General features: G+C 35.7%; 1 pseudogene; it reads right to left on the minus strand.

Moving 5' to 3' along the window:
• Positions 1-3351: 3351 nt before the first annotated feature.
• LOC112477620 lies at positions 3352-3470 on the minus strand (annotated as a pseudogene).
• Positions 3471-7391: the final 3921 nt, after the last annotated feature.

The following is a 7391-nucleotide window of genomic DNA, read 5'->3' on the forward strand; positions in this document are numbered from 1 at the left end:
TGTGGTAGCTAGGCCCGAGCTAACCGCTTCCTAGATTCAAAGTTACTCACTTCCTCTTATGGCCCACCAACCAATCAAAATATACTTTCCTTATATAGAAAGAACATGCAAGTCTGTTACTATGAGAAAGTATAAGATGTATATAAAAGAGAAAGTTCCATTTCGATCAGGGGCTCAGCCTTTGATGTGAATCCGCTGAGTCGGTGCCGGCACCAATAAATGCTACTTTCTGCTTATTGCTTTAGTGTCCTGTCTCTCTGTCCGAGTATCTTGCAACAGTATATCCTGGTATAAGATCTTGTCTGTTATCTAAACTGAGGCTCACACTAAAAGGACTGAATCTGAGTTCAGAGAAATAAATACCTTAAGTGACATTCATGCACAGGCACCAACAACAAAACCTATAAAGATTGTGGCACATGTGGATGAAGTCCATTCTGCTTCTGCAAAAATGACCCCTCACTGCCAGACTGATGCCCTTGTAACATGGAAACGGTCTGCTCCTAAGTTAGAGAAACTAAGATGGGTAAAGAATAGCCAAAAATTAAGTATTCTTTTTTTTTTTTCATGGTAACATTGGTTAACAAAATCCAGTAAGTTCAGTAAGTACAATTCAACAGTAAGTCATATATATCGTATTGTATGTTCACTGCCCATAGTTAAATTTCTTTCTGTCATCATATATTTGACTCCTTTCACCCCATCTACTTTCCCCTCACCCACTTCTACCCCTGCCCTCTGGTAATTAGTCTGGTGACTATTCTATTGTCCACGTCCCTGAGTCTCTGTTTGTTTGTCATGTTTGTTTGTTGCTTTCAGGTTTATATCCCACATATAAGTTATATCATGTGGTTTTCAACTTTTTCTTTCTGGCTTATTTCATTTAGCATGATTCAGCATGATTTAGCATGATTAACAAGGTTCATCCATGTTATCACAAATGGCAATATTTCACCTCTTTAACAATAGCCAAAAATTAAATGAACAGTTGGCAATGAGAAATCCAAGAGAAAGGCTTTGTGCTTAGTTCTTAATGATTCCATGGCAAACCTCATTTTTTGATTTTTGAACTTTTTTATTCAACATAGTACATTTAAGCTGGACTTCATCCAACTGCTACTTAGTATGGGTTACCAATACGTTCTTGTTGTTGTATGTATACTTTCCTAATGGGTAGATGGCTCCTGCTGCCACAATGCTGATGCCTGTCTCACAGTGGCAAAGAAAGTGTAGAGAATGTGTTTTGCATTTGGGATATACCTTCCATAATCTCCAATGATCGAGGCACTTGCTTTACGGGGCGAATCATAGGACCCTTGACAGAAAACTTTCAGCTTCTTGGAATTATCACTGACTTTATTGCCCTCAATCTTCAGGCAAGTTCAAACCAATTAATAGAGAAACTTGATTCAAGCAGAACAAGTCTTAATAATGTGGGACTGAATGAACTGAGGAGGATACTCTAAGGTTTTGTTTTTTCAGATTTAAAGAAATCATTTCTCTTAAGCTATCAATAATTTGATAAAATGCCTTTATGAACAAAGATGAAACATTTACTTTTCTCCCTACCTGATCCCTTCAGAATTCAGAAACTCTCAGTATTATTTTCATGACAACGTATTTATTTTTATAAATTTAATAAGAATCTGTTCTCCTTAAAACAGGATGCAATCAGGAGCATTGGTTACATTACCAAGGCTTTGACCACAATGTCATATTTAAGTGGAACATTCATTGACTCAGATATGACCAGAAATTACTTACAAGGTTCCAGCAAAGGAGTCTTAAAAAGAACTTATATAGTCAATCACTATTCTTGCTACACTTATATAAATAATCAGGCCAAGTTTAATGCAAAAAAAAAGTTTTACTGTGATTATCTTGGATTAATAAATATGGGGTAACTGTCGAGGGAAAACTTATGGTTACACCTTTGTCTATATTACATTCTAATCTTGTTAATTGTCTTTGAGGTTTTATTATATACCTATAACTGGACTGGGTCTTGAATTCTTTTAGTTTTCTCCAATATCTGGCTACAACTGTCCAAACTAACATTTCCAATTTTCTCCTAACCTTCTGAATGGGAATCATTAAGCTCTTTGAAAGGGGTCCTCCTCATTGCCTAGATGGCAGCTACGGTTCAGAAACTTGAACCTTGGATATACATCTCAAAACTGATGAAGATTCCATCTAACACCTGGTCCTGCACTAACACTGGAGATCTTCAAATCAAATTGATGAGAAAAAGTAGCTGACATTGATTTAGGCTTCTTCCTTCCAAGATGCCAGATGAAGACTTTCTCCTTTAATCTAACATGAAACTCTTTCTTCTTTTCTTTCTTTCCTTTACTCTGGCATTGGCCTGGAAAGTTAACACCATCATCCATATCTCCCAGTGTTACCATTAGGGTGATCTGAAATCTGTTGTCGCTCGGGCAGTAGTGAGGGGTCCTCGATTCTTTTCATTGACACAGTAAAGAATTACAGATCAGTGAGATTGAGAAAAGTAAGATTTATTAAAGCATGTTATAAGAGAGAAATGGGTTTGATTAAAGTATGCTCCAAGGGAGGGGTAGGTTACAGTGAAGAGGACTGTAACCCCATGGAAGTGGGGAGGTCTGTATTATATTAGGGCTGTGATGGGAGGTTACAAGGGTGGTGCTAGACGATTGGCACGTGAGGTCATTCTGATTGATATTTGGTTGTTATATAACCCTTTACCTACTGCACATGTGGTTACCCAGAATTCAGTCTGTTATAATTAGATTTATAAACTTCTGGGCATAGGCATGATATTATAATGATGGTATAATGAGGCTAGGTCATGGGAAGGTTAGTGTAGGACTGACTGTGCAAGCACTTGTGGCCGGATTAAACCGGCTGGTATTTTATGGCTTTCTACTTCTTTGTTCCTCAGGATGCAGGGGTAATTGAAAACCACTACCACTTTTGCCAACCTTAGAGGACGTCAGTTGATTTTAAGGGGGTAATGGAGTTGCCTTTCCTTTATAGAACAGTATATATTTTAAGATTAGAAAGCAATCTGATGAGCTGATTGATGCTAACAATCATAGAGTAACCAGGGAGATAACATGCCATTAATTTAAATAATCATTTTTGTTAAAGAAAAAAACCACAGGCTTCAAATGGTGTCACTCATGCTAAAAGCTCATAATACCAACCTAGATATAATACCTGATCTAATTGGAGTTTCAACCTCTCCCAGAAACAATCTTTTTTTTTAGGTGAGGCAACCCTTGGTTGACCTCACAGATTGCAAGGTCCTTGTCAGCTACAATCCTTTATTATTATTATTATTATTATTATTATTATTATTATTATTATTTATGCCTACAGCACCTGGTCTTCCTAGGTGATCTCCTATCCAAGTACTAACCAGGCCTGACTCTGCTTAGCTCCCAAGATCAGACAGGATTGGGCTCGTTCAGGTTGGCATGGCCGTAGACTTCCAGAAACAATCTTAATCCACCAGTATGGAATTTTCTGGTCAAGCATCAGTGAGGTAATCTGTCCTATAGTCCCTTTCCATCCTCCATAGAAAGAAGAAGCAATCTACATAATAAAAACCCTTCTCCTTCTCATCCCCTAAAAAGGTCCTTGCCCCCAAATAATCCTTTCTTTAATTTTACTAATAGCTCCCTTGCCCCACCCTTCTTCCTACAAATTCCTTCCATTTTGTATACCTCCTCCAAATTCTCTTCTAGTTGCTAGATTAGATGTTGCTTGATTCATGAATCATTTAATAAAGCCAATTAGATCTCCAAACATATTCAGTTCAATTTTGTTTTTTCAACAATTTCAATGACAGAATTTCAGAAACCAAGACAATTAGATTGTGAGGTATTTCTGGAGGGAGCTTTCATGTATTTAACATCTTTAATAGGTTCTGTGACTTTAAGCGAAGTAACATATAACAAAACCAATTTTACCATAGGGTAATCGATATAAACAAGAGTTAAGTTCCTACAGAATTTCATCAACCTTATAATGAAATGATGTTGAGTGACTTGCTGTATTCCTAAATTATATTATTGAAGTAGAAAGTCTGGTTGACTGCTTAATATCTTTTACAAGATTTCTTCTAGTTCCAATAGTTTACTTTTTTTTCTGATCACTGTTTTCATTATTTACATGTAAAAAGACATTACTTTGCCCCAAGTATTTTAATCTCAGGCAGTTCTGTCCCATAGAACTTCAATAACAAGTGTATGCTGCAATACATTATCCACTAGCCACGTGTGGCTATTGAGCATTTATAATATGGCTAGTGGTGATGTCAGAAACATGGCAGAGCGAGAGATGTCCTCAGTTCTCTCCCCTTGAAACAACAGTAAGCTGAACATCTAAAACTCAACAAAAAACATCCAATCTCCACACCAGCATGTCTGAGCATGGGATATGCACATAAGAGCTACCACAGAAATTGAAAAAACAACTAGATCAGCAGAATCAGTTTTTAGCAAGGAGATTGAAACCTTCAAAAAGAACCAATAAAACTTCTGGAGATAAAGAACACATTGAAAGAGATGAAAAATGAAATAGCAAGCTTGGGAAATTGAGTCGACCAAATGGAGGAAAGGATCAGTGATATTGAAGACAGAAATCTAGAAATAAATCAGAAGGAAGAAGAGAGAAACCGAAGAATGAAAAATAATGAAAGAGAAATACAAGAACTAGCTGATACCATCAGGAGAGGAAACAAAAATAATGGGTATTCTCAAAGGAGAGTAAAAGGAGCAAGGATTAGAAAGCAGTTTGGGACAAATAGTTGACAAGAATTTTCCAAATCTAAGGAATGAACTGGAGCTTGGAATTCAAGAAGTCAACAGAACATCCAACTATCTGAATCCAAAAAAGCCTTCTCCAAGATACATTGTATTAGAATTATCAAAAATCAATGCCAAAGAAAGAATTCTCAGGGCAGCCAGGGAAAAGAAGACAGTAACCAATAAAAGAAAACCCATTAGATTATCGTCAGAATTCTCAGAGCAAACTTTAAAGGCCAGAAAGGAGTGGAATGAAATATTCAAATTATTAAATGAAAAGAACTTCCAGCCAAGAATAATGTATCCAGCAAAGCTCTCCTTTAGATATAAAGGAGAAATAAAGACCTTTTCAGACATACAAAAATTGAGGAAATTCTCCAGTATGAGGCCCGCATTATGGGAAATACTGAAAGGGGTCAGCTCCCTTAAATAAATACATAACTAGGAGTAAGGCATCTAGCAGGCAGAAAGAAGCAGAGGAGTACAACCCTTACTATGAACAGGGCATTATAAGCTTAAACAATAAGAAGAGATTTGCTATTGCAAGATAGTAATGAATGTTCAGCATACATAGGGACAAATTGAGACAACAATGACAGAAAAGGGGAGGATTCAAATTCAAATTTGCAAAGGGGAATGGAGATCGGGCACACGCAGAATAAAACGGACGACTGTATATATATAACTATCCTTTACATATTCATAATGGTAACCACACGCCAAAGATTCAAAACTGAAATATATAACATGAAACAAGAAGAACCTGAGGGAAAACCCACAACCCAACCAAAATAGGAAAAACAGACACACAAAGAAAAGGAAGCAATGGAAACACCAAGCTACCAGAAAACAAAAGATAAAATGGCTATAGGAAAACCTCATATTTCAATAATCACCCTAAATATAAATCAACTGAACTTACCAATAAAAAGGCACAGAGTTGCAGATTGGATCAAAAAATAAATTCAATCATATGCTGCCTCCAGCAGACACATCTCAGTTCCAAAGACAAATATAGACTCAAAGTGAAAGGGTGAAAAATGATATTTCAAGAAAATGACATTCAGAGAAAAAGTGAGAGTAGCGATACTAATATTGGGTGAAATAGACTTCAAAATAAAAAAAGGTAAAGAAAGGTACTGAAGGACACTTCATAATGATAAAGGGAATCATACACCAAAAAGATATAACACTTATTAATATCTATCCTCCCAATCAGGGAGCCCCGAAATATGTAAAGCAATTACTAACAGAATTAAAGGGAGAAACAGACCAAAACACTGTCATAGTAAGGGACCTAAATACCCCACTGTTGAATATGGACACATCATCAAAACAGAAAATCAATAAGGAAATAACATCCTTAAATGACACATTAAACCAATTGGACATAATTGATATTTATACAGCCTTTAAACACAAAATAACTACTTATACATTCTTCTCTAGTGCACACGGAATATTCTCAAGGATCGACCACATACTGGGACACAGAGATAGCCTCAACAAAAAGAAGAGGGTTGAAATCATACCAACCATGTTCTCTGATCATAATGCTTTGAAGCTGGAGATCAACTAAAAAAAGAAAGTGGGAAGAACCACAAATACATGGAGATTAAATAACATGCTACTGAAGAATAACCGGGTCAGAGAAAAAATGAAAAAGAGATCAAGAGATAAAAAGAAATGATGATAATGATAGTACAACATATCAAAACTTTTAGGACATGGCAAAAGCAGTAATAAAAGGAAAGTTCATATCATTACAGGCCTGTCTCCAAAAACAAGAACGAGCCCAAATAAACAACCTAATGCTTCATCTTAAAAAAAAAAAAAAAAACTAGTAAAGAAAGAACAAATGAAGCCTAAAGTCAGCAGCAGGAAAGAAATAATCAAAATTAGAGTGGAATTAAATAAAATTGAAAACAAACAAACAAAAAAATAGAAAAAAATAAATGCAACAAAGAGTTGGTTTTTTGAGAAGGTGAATAAAATTGACAAACACCTGGCTAGATTCACTAAAGAAAAAAGAGAAAGGACACAAATAAACAAAATCAGAGATGAAAGGGGGGAAATTTCAACAGACACCACAAAATACAAAGGATTATACAAGAATACTATGAAAAAGTATATAACACCAAATTTAATAACCTAGAAGAAATGGACCAGTACTTAAAAAAATACAACGTTCCTAGACTGAACCAAGAATAACTGGAAAATCTAAATAGACCGATTAGCAGTATAAAATGGAAACAATCATCAAAAACCTACCAAAAAGTAAAAGTCCAGGACCAGATGGATTCACCAGTGAATTCTACCAAACATTCAAAGAAGATTTAGTACTTATTCTCCTCAAATTCTTCCAAAAAATCGAAGAGGAGGCAATACTTCTCAACTTATTTTATGAGGTCAGTATTAATCTGAAACCAATACCTGATAAAGATAACACACAAAAAGAAAACTACAGACCAATATCTCTCATGAACATAGATGCAAAAATCCTAAATAAGATACTAAAGAACTGAATACAGCAACATATTAAAAAGATTATAATCACGATCAAGTGGGCTTCATCCCAGAGGCTCAGAGATGAACAGAACA

Source organism: Pteropus alecto, unplaced genomic scaffold (genome assembly GCF_000325575.1).
Source record: "Pteropus alecto unplaced genomic scaffold, ASM32557v1 scaffold233, whole genome shotgun sequence".
In the NCBI taxonomy this organism is placed as follows: domain Eukaryota; kingdom Metazoa; phylum Chordata; class Mammalia; order Chiroptera; family Pteropodidae; genus Pteropus; species Pteropus alecto.